Genomic DNA, 21,845 nt, shown 5'->3' with positions numbered 1-21,845 from the left:
CATAACTACACCATTTACATGGGAAGAGAAACTGCCTGCAGAGTTAATGGTGTAGTCCCACTATGTCTACCCAAGGACATTCTGCTTAAAATTTAAATAGCGCCAACAATGTACGCAGCACTTTACAAAAGAGGCAATAAACACAGGGAGTCTACAATAGAGGGAATTATAATACAATAAGTGCAACAAACATAAAATCAGACAATAGGAAAGGAAATTTCTGCCTCCGAGAGCTTACAACCTAAGTGTTGTGTTGGGAGACGTGCAGAGACAGCAGGTAAAGGAGGCGATTCAGCAGGTGGCTGTGCTTTATTACGATGGTTGGAAAGTGCAACTTTGGGTGTGGCGCTGTAGCCATGAGCACAGACTATTAAAATGTTTCATCAGAAATATGGGTTTCTCCCTCTCTCATCAGTGGTCCTCAGACATTTGAGGACCTTCTCCCAGTTCCATAGTGGCGAGCCCTGACTCCAAGCAAAAGTGGGAAACAACAAGGCCGTCGGAGTCAGGGCTCGCTGACAGCGAATAAAAACACCAAAACAGCATCAGGATATGACGTTGTGGCTTTCTACTAGCGACCCCCGGTGGCCATATTTGTAGTTCGCCACCATATTCGTAGGGTTTTTGTTGTGTTAAAACTGGCACACAAAAAAACTACAATTACATCCAGAACTTGGTGTTCTCAGTCCACCAATGTGCTCCGGGGGACCCCACGATTCAAGCAAGAAAAAAAAAAAAAAAAAAAAAAAACAACAGCCCGGATTGCTGCTTTAACCCTTTGAGTCCCACTGGTCTTTTAGTGTGGTCTATGATAAAAGGGGGATTCCCCACTCCAACGGTTTGGAACTCACAAGATGTGGTCTTGATAATATATATAACAATGGATTAGTACAACGAACTTCTGGACATCATCTCCGTCACCCGAATGTGACCTCGTATAGGGCTCAGGATGGAACGTGATCTCTACACTCCCATCTGGCAGTGTTTTCTTCTGTTCCAGTTTTCCGTCCTGCGTTAGTAACCACTCTACGCGTTTCGCCTTGGCTTCATCAGGGGTGATGATGAAGGCTTCTTCCTACACTCCATTATATACTCTCACACAGCAATAAGTAATAAACTCTAAACGCTACCGTACATCTTATTTCTTATAACATCAATTGAAACAACAAAAAAAACATAGTACTATGATAACAATGACACAACAATATGAAGTCAGAACAAGAACATAGATACATAGATACATATTAATATACTAAATACAAAGTATGTAAAATACCGATGGACAAATCCAGACAACAGTGACAAATACAAAGCAACTGAACATATGCATACAATACAGACAATTAATCCATGCAACAAGAACAGTGCAGTCACTGAACTTGGCAAAATCTCTTGAATAGGAGTCATACTACAAAAAGGAAACGAGATCGCTCTCTATGTTTAATCCCTTGAGGGCCAAACTTTTTAACTGAGATAAATCCAAGAAGTTTCTAACTGATAGTTTTGATTGTATTCTAACCTCTACTATTGAGTCTGACTATACTGTAGCAATACATATACATATACAGTATGTTCTTGGTTTCCCTTCTCCTGACCTACTCTGAGTTCCATCCTGAGCTATTAGTTACTTTTTTCTCTGGGTGAGTGATACACCTGGGCTGCAGGGACAGAGAGCATTTCAATCTCAGATCATTTCTGACTTGCATTTAAAGTTGCGCTGTTCTGTTCTTCCATTTCACTGGTCTTTTAGCACTGAATCACATGATCGCTTGGTGTAGTAATCGTGTGTTCGCGGGCAGATGCCCGAGGATGTGAACGTCAGTGAAGGATACTTCACTTCCGTTGCGATCACGTTCACCGCTCCATTGGAGTGATGAACAGGGTGCAGGTCACAAGCCAGGGCATAGCTGATAAGTAGGGAGGAGAAGAAGAGTGGAAAATCTTGAAGGTAAGGCCGCGCTTATAGTGCCAGCCACGGCGACGCGCCGCCGCCCGAAAACAAATACATTGCCGCCGCCGCGTGCGCTTATAGTGCACGCGACGGCGACAAGCGACGGAGTGAAAACCTGAAGCCAGCAAAATTTGATTTTTCAAGGGCCGTCACGTGACGGCACTTGAACAAATCAAATTGCCGGAATCCCGCGACCCGGCCGCCCGGCAAAACATAACTTTCGCCAGTGGCGACAGCGATGGGTGACGTCACCCGCCGTGTCGCCGTCGCCAATGACGGCACTATAGGCATGGCCTAAGAAGGAGAATTTTGTAGGCGATCTGGAATTTGATGGGAAGCTAGGACAGAAGGAAGAGATAAGCAGACACTTCTGGGAGAAAGTACCACGGTTCTAGCTGCAGAATTTAAAGAAGATTGCAAAGGAGAAAGTTGTGATGCAGACGGGAGAGGATAAAGGCATGTTATTAGAGTTTTAGCAGTAGAGTGTACAAACTGCGTTTCTTTTCCTATTTTTATCTTGATGACCTACTTCACTAGTTTCCCATTTTGTTACTGCTTTAACCCCTTATGCCAGCAATGCTTTGCGTTGCTATCCCCCGGGTGACGAAAGAGTTCCAGTTCACAGAGTGATTATCACTCAGGGGATGAGCACCTTTGATTTGTAGTTAATATAAATATAATGAGCCACATTTATTATGCAGTGCTAAGCCATACGACTTCTCATGGCCCATTCAATGAATGTGCCGTACAGTATCTATATGCTGTAATATGGCCTGTTGTATAATCTGTGATGTGGTTTCTGCAGCTAGGCTTTTAGACTTGTTTTGCAAACACATATTTAATGACAAAAATAGGAAGGGCCAATTAAAATGTCTGAGAAACTATTACATCGCTGAGAGATTTTGCAACTTCAATATATGTTGCTAAATTTACTATAACTCAGGAGTGGGCAACTCCAGTCCTCGAGGGCAAACAACAGGTCAGGTTTTAAGGATATCCCTGCTTCAGCACGGGTGGTACAGTCTTTGACAGAGCCTTGAGGACTGGAGCTGCCCACCCCTGGTGTAACAGCACTATGACAGTCATTTGAATTAGTTTGTTACTAAAGGGACCAGCAGTGCCACCCATCCAGCAGAAAATGGAATAAACACTATTTGCTGAACTCTCTGTAATATTTGTTACGTAGTCTTCTGGTATAAGGTACCTTGTCATGCTGAAGACGCCGCACAGCCTGCACGTCCCAGAATGCATTGCTGCCTGGTAGTACATTTACACAGATGGCACGGTTTCTTTTCTTTAAGATTTGCATAAAGCAAGAAATAAACAACCTTACAGACATTAATGTGTTATCAGGGTTTATTAAATATTTACTTCCAAATGGGAAGTTGCTAAGATTATTGATTGAAATCTATTATTAATACTGTATTTGGTTTAAAATGGATGTGGGGTCACTACTAATGCAAACCACCAAAGTTTCAGTTTGTTCCCTCTGGCCCCAGAAAAGAAAACATTAGTGTGCTTTATCATAGAAGCGGGGATCTATAAACCATCTCACTACGAGGTGACATATCGACAGAGGCACAGAATGGCTAATAGGACCGATCGCTAATGCACTTAGATAATTAAGGCAGGTTGAATACTGGTCGCCACTCTCAGATTTTGGGCTCAGGAAGTAAATGGGCAGATAGGAGATGTTCCGGTGAAGAAAGGTGTACACTGCTGAGGATTATGGGAGATCCATGTGAAAGCATAGAGTGGCAGGGATGTTGTCTCTTTTTTTCTACTTGACATGGAGTGGTAGAGAGTCTACATTTACCCCGTTTGTCCCAAAGCTCCCTTAAACACCAATACCTGGTGACAAATATATACATTGAACATTTTAATGATGCACAATGAACCTCATGCTCATTGCTCCTCTCCCCGGCAAGGATGGTGCCGGGAAACATGTAATGAAAGTGTTAAATATCTCTCGAAACGCAAGACAGAGGCGATCCTGCTCCAGGGGAACTCTGTGGATCACGATAAGTGAAAGCAAACTGCATTTTATAACAGATCTATGCTAAACAGAAAGGGAAGAATGATAGTAATAGGAGAGCCCGAAGAATGAACCCAGAATTGTCACCTACTCCTGTGAATCCTGAAGGGACCAGGAGCCCATGCACGAGGAGGCAGCTGTCTACCAGTTAGCCCCTTCTTGACAGCAGAGGCAAGGAAAGGAACAGACTATTCATATAATAGTCACATATTGTATATTATGGAATCCCTGATTGTGTATGATATCAGGAATAGTGTGTTGAATGTTGCCTCTGCCCCCACCCCCTCACACACTCACACTGTCTCCCCCTGCCGCGACTCCATTAATTTATCCTTAGATCACTCAATAGCTGCTGTAATTGTACCCTGGTCAAACACTTTTAAACTGTTTAGAAAAGGCTAATCCAGATTCTGTAAAGGTCAGGAGCTGGCATTTCTCTGCTGATTGCAAAAGCAAAGAATGGAAGGAGGGGGGTGGGCAGAGACATGGGGAGGAGGTGCAGAGACATGGAGATGAGCACAGAAAAGCGGTGGGAGTAATCAGGGAGAACTTATCTATTCCTGGGAAGGACTATGTCCCAGGTTCAGTACATGTCGCTAAGACTTTACACACCCTGCGTGTAATTTACTTAAATGCCTGCGACGTCACCTTCCCTTTGCTCAGGATGAAATAAACCCAATTCAATATCTTCCGAAGCAAGTGAATGATTGATGTACAGCATACTGAGCAAGGGCCATCATTTGTTCCTTCTTCTTTCACTTAAACAGGCACTTATTTTGCCTCTTTCACTAGAAACACCAATCCCAGCATTGAAAAGCAGCTACATACCTGTACACATTCCCACAAAAAAGTGATGACAGTGTTCCTCACCGCGGGAGAACTCAACCCTTACAAATATGGGGGCAAAGATTTTTGGAAACCATTTTCTAAAAATGTTTGAAATATTTGTATTACAGGAAGAGGGTGGGATTTCTAAAGAAAAAATATTCCAAATCTCTTCCCCCCCACCCCCCACTACAAATCGACCGCAACTCAGCAGAAAATCTCCAATTACACCAACACAAATAATTCCTACACACACAATCCTACAGCTTCTACCACATCACAGTGTACATCTGCATCCCCCAAAGGCAGAAGCCTGATGGGGCTCCCCAACAGCTGCTCCCCTCTGCACAGGACCAGCGTGCTAAGGGTTAACACCACCCACTGGAATGTTACTGAACCAAGAGGACATAAAGAACTTTGTATTCGCAGCTGCATTTAATCTAAACCCCTTGAGTGTACATCTGTGTCGCCCCAAAGGCAGACAGCCTTTGGCGCATCCAAAGTGTGTGAGCCATTCGCTGATGTTTGGTGATGTTTAAGCTTCTCTATTTTAATTTGAAACTCACCAGCCCTTTATCCCCTGTACCCAATTTTCCAACTCTATCTATCCATGACATGACTGTATAAACTCTGTTCTTTTAATGTAACCATGTATTGTTATAACTCTGCGCCCAGGACATACTTGAAAACGAGAGGTAACTTTCACTGTATTATTTCCTGGTAAAACATTTTATAAAAAATAAATAAACATCCATGCTCCGAAACAATCTCCCTGCCAGGAGGACACATCATCTTTCTATTACACTCGTCCCTATTTGACCACGCCCCATTAGTGTACACACACTTGTATTCTTAATGCTTACAAGCTGTTCCCAAGAAAGCACTCCTCTCGAACCTACACTTAGGGGGTATTCATTATACTGTGCTAGTCCTGCTCTATCGCAAGGAAACTCCATCACAATTTAATGAATAATCCCACATAATTCTTTGTTTATATACTGTACTCTAAAGCAGTCATTCAGGATGTTTTTGTCTGAAAATCCTAATTCACGTCAATGGGGATTTTTGGCCGAATGGCCGTGGAGTCGATAGAATTTAACCCTTAGTCACAAACTCATAGAAACATATAAATTAACATGAGATAAGAACCACTTGACCCACATACGGGATGATTCTACAAAATCAAAAGAATTCAAGTCAATGGGAGTTTTTGCCTGATCCGTTTGCAATCGGCCACTTTGCAGACTCAGCACACTGCCGATTATCTTATCCATTCTGAAACCTCAGAGCTTAATATAACGTAAGGCAGGCCTGCACAACATACGGTCCCCTGGACTCTCTGTGCGGCCCGCAATAACTCCCTGACTCTCTCCCCCCCCCAAACCGGCTCTGCAGACACAGGAGGGAAGGAGCGCATTGTGACACGCTCCCCCCGCACCCGCTCTGCCGAAACTAATGAGTGCCAGAATTGTGAGTGGGGAAGGAGCGCTAGCTTTGTGACGCGCCGCCCCCCCCCCCATCCCCAACCCCAACTCGCTCTGCCGATGAAGTGCCAGCAGTTTGATGCGATCCCCCCCGCGTTTCTTACCTTCTTGCCGCTAACGCGAACACCTCCTGGGGCCAGCTTCCACCGCCGTGATCGGATGCGGGGGGGAGATGATGATCTGTGGGAGGGGGGAGAAGATATGATGATGAAGATGATGATGGGTGCTGGGGGAAATATGATGATGATGATAATAATTTTACCCGTGCGGCCCGAATCTGTTTTCCTTGTAGCAGTTCGGCCCTTCTCACTTAAGAAGTTGTGCAGGCCTGACGCAAGGTATCTCTCATATTTAGGCTAGCCATGTGTTTATCCCAAGCATGTTTTTATTACCTTACTGTATTAGCCTCTACTACAGGGATGGGCAACTCTAATCCTCAAGGGCCACCAATAAGTCAGTTCTTAAGGATATCCCTGCTTCAGCACATGTGGCTCAATCAGTGGCTCAGTCTTCGACTGAAGCAGAGATATCCTTAAAACTCAACCTATTGGTGGCCCTTGAGGACTGCAGTTTCCCACCCCTGCTCTACCTCTGCTGCGAGGCAATTCCAGGAATCCATCCCTTTTTCCATAAAGAAGTACTTCCTTTCATCATTGTCTATTCAAGCCCAACCATGTGCGTGTATTCGACTTTTTAACACCAAAATATACACACACGTGCTTTGTCTCTCTCCAAACAAACACACACCACCCTTTCAACCTTAAAGACAATATGCGGTACACACTACCAATGCTTGTTTCTCTACTCTACACATGCTTTCTATCTTAAAATTCCTCACCTTCCCTCCTTTAACTTGTGGACTTATCACCCTTTCCTGCGCACACACCCTCTCTCTGTGCATCTAGTGACATACACTTTCTGTAAGATATTTTCCCCCTTCCCACACACACTTTTCCTTTGTACACTCTCCCTTGACAGTTGGTACGCGGGATGCCGGTTCAGCAGCTCCTGAGTTGTTGTCAGCCAGTCCCCACTGGTAGTTCACTACCAGATGGTCTGAGCTCTCGTTGAGTGAGTACCTCCATGTGCCGCCTCCCTCAGTCCATCACAGGAAGATGCAGCATCTGCTCCAAACTTCCCCTGATATTTCAAACAGCCGGAAAACATGGGGAGAAGCTGTTGAACTATATTCCCTGCTTCCCCGCCCTTCTCTTACCTGCTGAAAGCAGCATTCATCTTCTCTCTAATATCATCTAAAACACATTGCCTGCCACTCTTGCAGGGAAGCGTTGATTATGTGGGTGCATCATTCTGCAGTGTTCATTTCTCTGCAATTCTCTCAACCCCACTAAAATGTATGGCTTTACCATGCACCCCAAAATAGCTTTTACTATTATAATTTTTTTATATACCAACTTTGTATGGGCCCTGGCAGTACTGCTCAGGAATGGGGGTCATATAAAATTATCAAAAGTGCAATTGCAAAACTCAAAATATAGACAGAGCTGTCATCAACCATGTGATATGGAGAATACTGCACAGCATGCCGCCCCTCCCCCTTTCTGAGGAATAACACTACGAATATTTTTATATTGCATTGACCATGTTCTCATTGCTTTGCAGTAGGGGAGGCCAACTCCAGTCCTCAAGGGCCACCAACAGGTCAGGTTTTAAGGATATCCCTGCTTCATCACAAGTGGCTCAGTCGTTGAGCCACTGATTGAGCCACCTGTGCGAACCTGACCTGTGGCCCTTGAGGGCTGGAGTTGGCCGCCCCTGTTCTAGACGGTTTCCCTTTTGTTGTTTTGTTTAGCTAATGATGGCAGTATAATTAAGAACAAGTATACAGTACAGGCAATAAAAAAAACATACATACATATCTAGGAGACATACAAAGTATACCGTTCTAACCGTTATACTATTGTTGGAGTGATTTGATGCAGGCTGTGATACCTTTTAATGGATCACCAAGAGAGTTTTTCACAACTGTAATATTGTGTAAAACTTTCAAATCCACACATACAGTATATATACATGTGATGAGATACAGTATGTATACATGTGATGGGATACTGTATCTCATCACATGTATATATATACTGTATCTCATCACATGTACATAAATGAAGAGTACACACGAAAACGGGACTTGTGACGTTTTAAAAGCTCTGTACACACTGTTCCTTTTGCACAGGTATCTCTTGTTGCTCCTTTACAAGGTTTCGCAGTCGGCACTGGAGGAGACATACCGTAAGAGTGAACTTTGGCAACTGGAATTACATAACAGAGTATAGCAACTCTTCTAAGCAGATGTTAAAATACAGTAAGAGGCTTCCTCATACAAAGGATTTGTCTAGTTATATGCTAATGGGAATGGATATAATTCAGTATACTTTATTCAGAGAGACTTTCTAAATACACCACAGGACAGTAAATGTAGCTATTGGAGAACCCTTTATACAAGGTTAATGTATAGATCCCTGTGTGCTCTCTGATTTCAGGCTCTGTTGTACAAAAGGAAATGATCACACCTCTACACTTATTATGAAGAAACAACCTGATCCAAGACTTAATGCTGAAAAACTCTGTGTTATCAGTGAAGATTGTGCTGATCTGAAACTCTTGTATGCAGAAGAACATTATGAAACCCTGAATTGTATGAGGGAGGCTGTCCTGATCTGTAGCTTCTTTATATACAATGACTTTATCGGCCTCCCCTGTTGTTATTAGAAGGGAATGTCATGATCTATTTGGCATGTGTTTTCACCTATTTCCCTATGGCTCATCTTGTGCATTGAAATCTTCTGTTTTCCAACTCTCCAGCAGCCAAGGATTTAAGTATGGCAAATCCCCCCCTTAGGCATGTGAAGGAAGGGGGGATATTAAAGGATGCATTGCGTGCATGAGTTTGGAGCCACTGCAGGATTATGGGACACGGCAGGAGCCTGCAGTCCTGGGGAGATCTGCTCTCTGCAAAGTAAAGCAGCTTCCAACCCAATCTCCCTGACTGCAGGGGAGGCAACTGTACAATTTTGTCTCTTACACGGTATTTCCTCGTCTTGCATTCTTGTTTTTCCGCACCCTCAGTTCACTCCGTCTCACTCTCTACTACTTTTTCTGTCTCAATCAAGTGTGCCAGCGCATGATAAAATTTGGATGGGATACCTGGAAGGCTCGTAATGACTGCCGACATATTTACCACTTAATTTCTGGAAAAACATATCTATAATAAGATATTCTACAATAGATTATAAAAATATGGAACAGTATTGTACAGTATATATATATATATATATATACACACTGGCACTGGCAGCAAAGAGGTTAAATAATCTACATTAACATAACATGGTAACAGAGCGAGGCAGAATGGTATGAAAATTGTGAGAATAAACGGAAAAGATCAAGTGAACGAAATATCACTTGGGTTGGAACCAACTATTTCCCCTGTCTCTTCTGCCTGATCATCTCTCCTCATCCAAAAATTCTCCTAACCACTTCTGATTAATTAGCAGCAGATATAATCACAACCTATTTCCTTACAGCTTTCTAATTACATTTCACTGCCCCCCCGAGGATTAATAGGACAGACTGCAGATATGTTCTAGTATTTATTTTCCACCGGAGTGGCGCGCGTCTTCTGACATAGTCACCTTTCAAACCTCAGTACATATACAGGCTCTCAATGACTGAGCTCCTATAGGAAACAGGCTGTGTATTCCTGCATCTCCCCACTTAACTGTTCAGTCGTAGAAGTATACTGTATATCTCCATGAACTGTTCATGCCTACAGGCTCTGCCTACCAGCAGCTGCCCTCTCAGTTTTTCAGATCTACATGCTATAGGCTGAGTATATCTTCACTTGTCTCCTAAACTGACCCATACTAGAAATAAGAAGGTTCTTAGCTGTCCAGTGCTACAGGTGACAGGCTTTTTATCCTTACCCCTGCAGCGTCCAGGCTGTACTGTATACCCTATGCCAGAGGTGGTGAACTCAAGTCCTCAAGGCCCACCAACAGGTCAGGTTTTATGAATATCCCTGCTTCAGCACTGGTGGCTCAATCAGTGGCTCAGACTCAGCCACTGATTGAGCCACCTGTGCTGAAACAGGGATATCCCTAATACCAGGCCTGTTGGTGGCTCATGAGGACTGGAGTTGGCCACCACTGCCCTATGTACATCTCTTTAGTTGCTCAGTTCTAGAAGTCTCCGTTTCGCATCCATTTTTTTCCTCCTTCAATAAAACCCCAGCTTGTGCGAAACGCGTCAGAACTTTAATGATCACGGATAGCTGATTAATGTTTATTGAAATTTCAAAATGAAATGTGAAAGTTTTATCCTAAATCCCGCTGCCTTTTATCACTGTTGTGCTGTAGGCATACAAGCATTTTGGTTTGTTTTTCCTGTTCTTCTATGCTGTACAGTCTTTGATGACAAACTTTATATCTATGACCCTGTATTCATCCACTGAACAGTCCAATCCTAGAAATACCCTTGCCCTTATCCCATATTAAATCGAGCATAGAAACTGATGGCAGATAATAACCTCTTGGCCCACATAGCGTGTCCATTCCCCTACCTGTTGTGAAACCTCACACCTAGACCCTTGCCTTTGTTTATATTTAGGATACATTTGTGTTTATCCCAAGCACCATATAACTTACTACATGTGTCTCATCAGTTTCCTGAATTGTGCAGCAATGATGAGTCAAGCACTGTAGCCCTCCAATGTGTGTAAACACAGGCATATACTTTACATCTATTTACATTATTTTAATGGGATGACTGAATAACCAGGAAATGAGCAGAGTTTCTATGCTATGTATAAACCTTTCTTTGATATTCGATATGTCTTTTAGTAGTTGAAGTGACCGCTTGTCCTGGGCTAGGTTGATAAGGTTTGTTTCTCTGCTCTAATCGACATGGCTCTCCAATTGCTCTATGTTATGATAATTTACTAACATCAGACGTGAAAGACTTTATGGCTTCTGTATATCACTCCAAAAAAGTAATATTTTGGCACATACCATCATTTAAAATATGTTCTGTTTGTGACTGCCTCACATATAAAATACTTGTTGATAATGTTTCTTAAATTTCATAGTAAGGGCAATAAAATGGACAGATATGAAAAAAGGTAAACAGCTTATTATAATATATGCACCCACTTATCTTCTAACATCTTATTCACACTACGAAAAAGTAATTGAATACAAGCAGAGCAAAACAGTGCAAAGCATTTTGACACATTGATGATAAATGATGCAGGACAATCATTAACACCTTTCACACTTTTGTCGGTCTATTTCAGTGGTGGCCAACTCCAGTCCTCAATGGATAACAACAGGTCAGGTTTTCAGGATATCCCTGCTTCAGCACATGTGTCAGTCTTTGACTGAGCCACCTGTGCTGAAGTAGGGTTATCCTGAAAACCTAACCTGTTGGTAGCCCTTGAGGACTGGAGTTGTCTAACCCTGGTCTATTTGTTAGTGTCAATTTACTGCCATAGATTCCCACACACTAGGAACCCAGCATTCCTTCTCTGAATAGGTTCAGCACCATGGACAGGACTCGGACTGATGAACAGTTAACAGCACTTGTCACATAAACAGGTACTGTATACAGGCATACCCCGGTTTAAGGACACTCACTTTAAGTACACTCGCGAGTAAGTACACATCGCCCAATAAGCAAACGGCAGCTCAGGCATGCTCCTGTCATCACGTCCTGAACAGCAATACCGGCTCCCTACCTGTACCGAAGCTGTGCGCAAGCGGGGAGACTATAGAGCCTGTTACAAATGCGTTATTTACATCAGTTATGCACGTATATAACGATTGCAGTACAGTACATGCATTGATAAGTGGGAAAAGGTAGTGCTTCACTTTAAGTACATTTTTGCTTTACATACATGCTCCGGTCCCACTGCGTACGTTAATGTCAGGTATGCCTGTAACTAGTTGAAGTAACCACTTCTAAATGTAGAAATATACAGCTACCTAAAACAAATAGCTCATATTACATGTAGCTAGTTGAAAGTATCATCTCATATTGAACACAAACACAACTAAAAGGTACACACGCCCCACATTAGCCAGTCAGTTAGCAGGTGCATTATGATTGAATATGAGCAATTACTGTAGCTCTTATCCCATGTGTTACGTAGTTACTCTCTCTAACCATAGCTACTGATGTAGCAGATTAGTGCACGTGTTAAAGCACCATGTTGTGTTAGCACTAAAGTGATATTTACCACGAGATGTCACGCAGTGCCATGGAAAACAATGTTAACCCATGTTTTATCTCCTGAACACATTCAATATTTATCATGTTATTTTGTGCGATACCCCGTGTTAACATGGATAATAGCGCCTTCTACATCTGTATGTATAATTAATTATAATGAATTAATGTATAATTCATTAATACATAACCATTATAGTTATTTTTCCAACCCACAATATCAGATGCTTACTAATTTCCATTGCTCACAGTTTAAATACTAGTTACTGTCTTCCAGCCCATACTGCAGGGGTGCTCAACTCCAGTCCTCAAGCCCCTCCTACAGGTCAGGTTTTCAGGATATCCCAGCTTCAGCACAGGTGGCTCAATCAGTCCCTGCTTCAGCACAGGTGGCTCAAGCAGAGGCTCATGAAGACTAAGTCTCTGCTTGAGCCACCTGCATTGAAGCTGGATATCTTGAAAGCCTGACCTGTTGGGGGGGCGTGAGGACTGGAGTTGATCACCCCTGCCATAGTGGTTCAGTTGCCAAAATCTCTCAGTTGCAGGTGCCTTTTCTAAACATTAACTCATTACAGTTGGCATTATACTGGTAGGGGGTTATTTATGAGAGTCTCCTGGCTGCAAAGTTGGGGTAAAACTACTGTACTACATTTATTAAAGACAAAAATCCCATTCATTGCAATGGGAAATAGTTGTATTGATACATTTGGTGAAGTTTTCCTGTCCCAGTTTTATAACCAGGAGACTATGATGAATGAGCCGCTTACTTTCTGCCTCTGATTCAATACTTGGAACAGTTCCAGTTATTATAGCGGATTACAGTAAAGCAGCCCCTAGTGCCAATTCACACACCTAGTTACAATTTACGTTTCTAGATACTGAATTTACTGTTACTAGTTACTGCTGTGTGGCCACTGAGAGCAGAGTCGGAATTACCTCTAACTATGACAGGGGTTTTCAATTCCAGTCCCCAAGACCCCCCAACAGATCAAGTTTTCAGGATATCCCATCTTTAGAACAGGTGGCTCAATTAGTGACTCAGTCGAAGAGCCTGATTCAGCATAGGTGGCTCAATCACTGGCTCAATCGAAGACTGAGCTGCCTGTGCTGAAGCTGGGATATCCTGAAAACCTGACCTGTTGGGGGGTGGGGGGTCTTGAGGACTAACGTTAAGAACTCCTGAAAAACGGTATTGTCTGACAAAACTCCTGCTACACGCTGTGAAAGGAAAGGTACTACATTATACACCAATAAATATTATTACAGAAAGGAAGATTGAATGGAAGGAGCTAATTGAGCAAAACCAAAAGCCCGTTAAAGCTAATCTCCCGTAAAGACATCCCTCTCTCCCTCCTTGAAAGGATGACATTTCACTGGGATACTGACGGGAAACTCAGGTCACTGCTCAAAACAGGGAATCCTAACAGGTGCTGACAAAAAGAAATGTCCTTAATATGTTTTATCTATTTAATGAGCACCATAAAACGGGAAACAAATTCTAAAGTTTTTCCTGCACCATTTAAATGATCTTTTGCACATTTTACACGTTACTGTAAGAAATGTCAAAGTGGTGTCTTTATATTCTAGATCAGGACTGGGCAACTCCAGTCCTCAAGGACCATCAACAGGTCAGGTTTTAAGGATACCTCTGCTTCAGCACAGGTGGCTCAATCAGTGGCTCAGTCTTCAAGCAACCTGCAGTGGTATCCTTAACACTTGACCTGTTGATGGCCCTCAAGGACTGGAGTTGCCCAGTCCTGATCTAGATGCTGCTCTGGAGATTCTACAGAAATGCTCTTCGGATTATAAATGTTCCGATGATTTTTTCAGCCACAAGTCGCTGCAGGCTGTGGAGGCATTTATTCCTTTCTCTCCCATATGCTAGACACAATATCTGAATCATACACTATGCAAAATAAAATATTTACAACCATACACAACTCGAATTGTAATGTGTTCCAGTTTGAGCGTTCACGTGCAACTTTCATGCTTCGCTGCAGAGCTCCCTATACTATTATCTTAACCCTCTAACAACAGCATACCTATACTATTATCTTACCCCCCTAACAAAAGCATACCTATACTATTATCTTACCCCCCTAACAAAAGCATACCTATACTATTATCTTAACCCTCTAACAAAAGCATACCTATACTATTATCTTACCCCCCTAACAAAAGCATACCTATACTATTATCTTACCCCCTAACAAAAGCATACCTATACTATTATCTTACCAACTAACAAAAGCATACCTATACTATTATCTTACCCCCTAACAAAAGCATACCTATACTATTATCTTACCCCCCTAACAAAAGCATACCTATACTATTATCTTACCAACTAACAAAAGCATACCTATACTATTATCTTACCCCCCTAACAAAAACATACCTATACTATTATCTTACCCCCTAACAAAAGCATACCTATACTATTATCTTAACCCTAACAAAAGCATACCTATACTATTATCTTACCCCCTAACAAAAGCATACCTATACTATTATCTTAACCCTAACAAAAGCATACCTATACTATTATCTTACCCCCTAACAAAAGCATACCTATACTATTATCTTACCCCCCTAACAAAAGCATACCTATACTATTATCTTACCAACTAACAAAAGCATACCTATACTATTATCTTACCCCCTAACAAAAGCATACCTATACTATTATCTTACCCCCCTAACAAAAGCATACCTATACTATTATCTTACCAACTAACAAAAGCATACCTATACTATTATCTTACCCCCCTAACAAAAACATACCTATACTATTATCTTACCCCCCTAACAAAAGCATACCTATACTATTATCTAACCCCCCTAACAAAAGCATACCTATACTATTATCTTACCCCCTAACAAAAGCATACCTATACTATTATCTTAACCCTAACAAAAGCATACCTATACTATTATCTTACCCCCCTAACAAAAACATACCTATACTATTATCTTACCCCCCTAACAAAAGCATACCTATACTATTATCTTTCCCCCTAACAAAAGCATACCTATACTATTATCTTAACCCTAACAAAAGCATACCTATACTATTATCTTAACCCTAACAAAAGCATACCTATACTATTATCTTACCCCCTAACAAAAGCATACCTATACTATTATCTTAACCCTAACAAAAGCATACCTATACTATTATCTTACCCCCCTAACAAAAACATACCTATACTATTATCTTACCCCCCTAACAAAAGCATACCTATACTATTATCTAACCCCCCTAACAAAAGCATACCTATACTATTATCTTACCCCCTAACAAAAGCATACCTATACTATTATCTTACCCCCTAACAAAAGCATACCTATACTATTATCTTACCCTCCTAACAAAAGTATACCTATACTATTATCTTACCCCCCTAACAAAAAAAACCTATACTATTATCTTAACCCCTAACAAAAACATACCTATACTATTATCTTAACCCCTAACAAAAACATACCTATACTATTATCTTAACCCCCTAACAAAAGCATACCTATACTATTATCTTACCCCCCTAACAAGAGCATACCTATACTATTATCTTAACCCTAACAAAAGCATACCTATACTATTATCTTACCCCCTAACAAAAACATACCTATACTATTATCTTACCCCCCTAACAAAAGCATACCTATACTATTATCTTACCCACTAACAAAAGCATACCTATACTATTATCTTACCCCCTAACAAAAGCATACCTATACTATTATCTTACCCCCTAACAAAAGCATACCTATACTATTATCTTACCCCCTAACAAAAGCATACCTATACTATTATCTTAACCCTAACAAAAGCATACCTATACTATTATCTTACCCCCCTAACAAAAGCATACCTATACTATTATCTTACCCTCCTAACAAAAGCATACCTATACTATTATCTTACCCCCCTAACAAGAGCATACCTATACTATTATCTTAACCCTAACAAAAGCATACCTATACTATTATCTTACCCCCCTAACAAAAGCATGTGCTTCTTAACTATGGACACGCTTACATTGTTCCTTCAATACAAATCCTATTTATCTTTGAGAATATTATAGATATATATTATATTATTAGTAAAGGCAACAGGGAACACAACAATAGTAATAATCCAAAAGATTGGAGCGGGTGCTTCTGCTAACGTGCTAAACTGTACTATGTAGAAGGGTAAAAAAAAAGCTGGCACACCAAATGGTACAATAAATGTGTCTTTACTAGATGAACGTTTCAGCTTCCCAATGGAGAAAAAGGCTCCATCGGGACCTGAAACGTTGAGCTAGTCAATACACATTTGGTATGCCTGCTTTTTCTACCCTTCTAGATTATATTATTGTACATACTGCACAATTATAAACTGGAGTGCAGATTTCAGTGATGATCTTAAGCCCCAACATAAAATACATACTGCATGGTGCATCACATTATAGGAAAGGAAAGGGCAAGGGTAAAAAAGCATTTAAGAAAACGTTTAGCAATGTTGTAACATGTTATGCTTAAATGTTAATCCAGGTACATATGGTCTTTGTAGCAAAGCCTGATAATCTACAAGGGGAGTGTGATAATCAATAGCATGAAGGTTTCGGGAGATGACCGCTCTCCGAGCTGGCATAATTTTGAAGTGTTGTATGTAAGCCCCTGGCACGGAGGCTGAGGGGCCATGATACTGACGTTGAGAGGCCCCTGCTTCCCTATGGCCGCAGGTTGCTTAGTGTTGTTTTATCAGCACCAATGACAATTACATGTAGCTTGGCCTTGTAGGATTCTGAGTCTAATTGGGCCACATGGCGGCAGTGCAGTCCTGAGGGTTATGAGCATGATGGGGGCAAGCAGTAGCTCATATTTACTAAGCGGTGCTATTCCATAAGATTCCTTCTGGTGCCTGGAAGACACCTTACACAGCACATGCACTTGTGTTGCTGCGGTTTTAAGATGATTTTGATTGATGTGATTGCCACAAGACAGAGAACTTCCCTCTGCTTCCCCCACATGTGAAATGTTAACACTGCTTAGGAGTCACTGCTGTGTGAATACAGCTGTAATACATCTGCCCCAGTCTATGGTGCCTGCAGCTCTCCTTTCCTCCACACAGAATGGCAGAATATTTCTAGCGGTACCCAGGCAGTGCCAGCTGGCAGGGTATGAGAGCGGCTCAGAGTCAGGCATAAGCAAGTTACACCTGATCCTCCAGGACCTTCTCAGGAACTTGTTAAGCTGTCACTGATTCAGGTGCACAAAAATGTGCCTTGCTCTGATCTGCTATGTCATTGATGTACATGAAATAAATTGTCACCAGGTGTTATGCGTCTAGTACAGTTCCCTAAGAGATATATAAAAAGGCAATGGCATGTACGATGTTTCTTGCTACAAACTACTCTATTTGTTTCAGTGCCTCTCAGGTGGCTCACTGTCGTTATGGCAATAATGCACTTTTATGCCAGAAGTTGAACTGAAACAGGTTAATTTTGGCCTTTAGATTTCATAGAGTATACTGGTTGCGAAAAGCCATACACATGATGTTTGATTGTCTGGAAGAAAGGATTGTAGGACAAAAGAGAGGCAAGTATTAAAGGTAGGAAGGAAGAAAGAAATATAGAAAATCAGTAAGATGAAGGGAGGTGGGGTACTGTATGTGAAGGACAGGGTAAGAGAGGGAGGAGGGGTATGTGAAGGACAGGGTAAGAGAGGGAGGAGGGGTATGTGAAGGACAGGGTAAGAGAGGGAGGTGGGGTATGTGAAGGACAGGGTAAGAGACGGAGGAGGGGTATGTGAAGGACAGGGTAAGAGAGGGAGGAGGGGTATGTGAAGGACAGGGTAAGAGAGGGAGAAATAAATGAATCAACTGCAAGCAGTGATATCCCCTATTGGAGACAGTCCCAACATTTAGGAGAGGGGCCATGGATTAAATGGAAAGACACAGAGCTACCCTTCACTCTTCCAAATTCTCTTATCATTGACTGTTCATTCTAATTAAAGAAGATGTCGCACCTACATTCTCACAATGAGAATATGCTGCTGTATCACGTCTCTGCCATTATATATAATTACTAGCAATAAACCGGGCAGGTTCTATTTTATTAATACATCTATATATAATGCACCCTGCGCACAGAAGCACACTGCTGAGTTGATGGCATAAGCTGCAGAAACCTGCAGAGCACTAGACTGCTAAAAACAGGTCTCTCCAGCAAAAGTAGGGTTAATGCATAAATCTCCTGAGCAAGAGTGCTGTATGTACAAAGAGCTTATTACATTGTGAGTATGAGGAAATGGGGTCAGCATGCTGGCACAATGCAGCCCAGGAGAAAACCAAATGGCAATACTGTTGTTCCTATATTTTAGTTCACAGAAAATGTCATTTTAAAATACCTTAATCCCGCCATTTGAAAAATGACCTTTAGAGAGCTTTTAGCCGGCAACTGGCAGGTAACACGCTTCCTGTTGAGAATTTGTGCACAATTTAGTCAACATGTCCCCATGACACATCCTGCTAATTTAACCCATTTATTGTACTTTAGTCCATTTTAATGTAGTGAAAGGGCTAAAGGAGCAATTATTTATTTTAAGGGGGGCTTTTGTGTTCTCGCGTCCTCGCCAGTTCCCCATTGGTAAAACTGCCTCCTCTTTTAAACATTTGATGTTGTGACTCTTAATATGAATTGTTCTGAATAAAAATGTTCAGATTATTATACTCTTAACGTTACATACAGCTCTTATTTAAGCATTCAGATGTACTGCAGCGTTTTTATCTTGCGACTCTGGCAAAAGGACACATGGGGTCCTTGAGGGTACTTTAGGGCAATGCCCGTAGCTCTGATTAAATTAAGTTATCCACCACTGATTTGGACTGCAATGTGCAGAGTAGGAGAGGGGAGGGTCAGTGACAGACTACAAAGCACTGGAGGGGGACAATGTATACAATGCCGTAGGGATCTCAATGGAAAACTAGTGGAGGGTTAGTAAAAGTACACAGAGAACACAGAACTTCAGAAAGTTAACGTAGTGGACAATTCATATCCATGTAACCCCTCTTTTTAGCAGGAAGTGTGCAGGCACTGCGTTTTTCTATGTTTCTACATACAAGGGCATGCCCCAACGGCACCCATAAAGCAATGTAATGCTTTTACCAAAGCATGGCTGCTTGGATATGGGCAACTCCATATTCACTCCCAGAACATACAACAGTTTATGCCATTGGTGGCCAACTCCAGTCCTTAAAGGCCACCAACTGGCCAGGTATTAGGAATAACCCGGCTTCAGCACAGGTGGCTCAATTAGTGGCTCAGTCTTCGAAGACTTAGCCACCTGTGCTGAAGCCAGGGATATCCCTAATACCTGGCCAGTTGGTGGCCTTTAAGGACTGGAGTTGGCCACCCCTGGTTTATGCTGTTTCAACACCTTTAGGTCTTGTGCCTGTTTTTCTGATATTTTGGGAAGACCTTGAAACACCTGGGACTTAACTCCCTTTCTTGCAGGCCCCACCTGGCAGCGAATGGGTTAACAAAACTCAGTGATGGCACTTGGAGGGGTAAGCTTTTAGCATACCACTAAATAGATCTATCCTTTATAAATCAACAAAATATCAAAGGCTACAGCTGGTCATTGAAAAGGTTGGCAGTCCCAGTTAATCATGAGAAAAGATGCACTCCAACATAATGTAACCGTCTAGAAATGTCATTATTTCCGAGGCTTCGGTCCTTGAAGACGTTCCTATTGCAGCACGGAAACACGGAGAGGAATGAAATACATCTCTAGAATGTTGCATAATGCTAGAATCATTCTCTTTTAGTGTATTAAAAAAACCACGTACTTTTCCGTCTTAAAGTAGCAAACATGAAACGCTTATTAAAGCTTTGGCTGCGGCAAGAGAGAAACATATGGCAGAGCTTAAATGGCAGTTCTGTGAAGTGGGCAAAAAAGTTATTTTTTTGTTTTAAACAATTTAGCCATATCTGATTCAACCCCACTCCGGCCACATGTCTATTCTATTGTTTCCTGTGTAAAAAAAGAGCAAGTTTCTATTTCCACTTTGCCACTTTGATTTCAATTGTATCTAGTCATTCTTGTTCTCTCAGTATCTCGCTAAAGCTAATCATGCTGCCATCATTAGCTAAACAAAACAACAAAAGGGAAACACTCTATAACAGGAGTTGCCAACTCCAGTCCTCAAGGGCCACCAACAGGTTGTTTTCAGGATATCGCTGCTTCAGCACAGGTGGCTTAATCAGTGGCTCAGTCTTCAACTGCATCACCTGTGCTGAAGCCGTATACCTTCCTCTGCAGGGGGTGCTGGTAGCAGCTGGGGTTCTCATAATGGCAGATTCAAAGCTCCCGCATCGTGCGGGCCAATAGGAAGCCGTGGTGTCATCCCTTGCGGCTTCCTTCTGGCCCACGTGAACAGCACCGAGTTACCAGCACCTCCTACGTAGGTAAGTATCTTGGGAAGCAGGGGTCCCCAGAGCTGAAATGAATGGGGTTCAGCAGTTGAAGACTGAGCCACTGATTGAGCCACCTGTGCTGAAGCCGGGATATCCCTAATACCTGACCTGTTGGTGGCCCTTGAGGACTGAAGTTGTCCACCCCTGGTATAGAACAATGTACCTGAATATACAACAGTTTACAAACAGTGGTATCAAAAGAGAGTAGGTAAAGACACCCCAAAGCATTTGTTTTTGATGAATACCTTAAAAGGTAAAAACAATGATTTTCCAATTCTTATACGTGTCTGATCTTCTTTCCCCCACATCACCTTCAACTTCCATTAGTTCCCTATGGTCTTAGGAGGGACTGCCCCTTTAATATGTTCCACCATCCTTAGAAGTGAGATATTATGCAACGGTAAGGCAACTTCAGAAGTACGGTATAGCACTATTCATGCTGTTCAAGTCAAGTGTTCAAAAAATTACAGAATAAAAGCAAATGTGACTCTGGGGGATGTGGAAAAGTCACTATTACAGGTTCTATTATGCACCGCCAAGAATTGTATGAAAAACTAGTATAAAGAAAGTGGAATCAGCAGCTTGGTTCACAGACGAGCCCCATTTTTTTGGCTCCCTGCTGACAATGAATGTTCCACTGTTAGCAGGCAGATCTTGCGAGTGTGACCTCATCTGCCCTATCCAGCCTATTTCTGTCTTCTTCTCGGGTCAACTTGTATGGGACAGACATAAAATGTATATATGTCGTGCGTGAGCTTTCAAGACAATATATTTCTCTTCTCCTGAAGTTACGAGAATATAATCTATTTATGTGCAGGTTACATTTTGGTCCACTAAAAAGG

The 21,845-nt window shown here is 42.0% G+C and overlaps 1 long non-coding RNA gene across 1 annotated transcript in view; it reads right to left on the bottom strand.

Annotated features, from left to right (window-relative positions):
* LOC142499766 (uncharacterized) overlaps positions 1–21,845 on the bottom strand; it is a 178,017-nt gene that overhangs the window by 148,983 nt on the left and 7,189 nt on the right. Inside the window, exon 3 of the long non-coding RNA XR_012802732.1 lies at positions 6,400–6,475. This is a non-coding gene — a long non-coding RNA (uncharacterized LOC142499766). The remainder of the gene's footprint in view (positions 1–6,399; positions 6,476–21,845) is intronic.

The sequence above is a fragment of the Ascaphus truei genome, chromosome 7 (assembly GCF_040206685.1).
Source record: "Ascaphus truei isolate aAscTru1 chromosome 7, aAscTru1.hap1, whole genome shotgun sequence".
In the NCBI taxonomy this organism is placed as follows: Eukaryota; Metazoa; Chordata; class Amphibia; order Anura; family Ascaphidae; genus Ascaphus; species Ascaphus truei.
The sequence above is the reverse complement of the archived record's forward strand: the minus strand, read 5'-3'. Positions and strand labels throughout refer to the sequence as shown.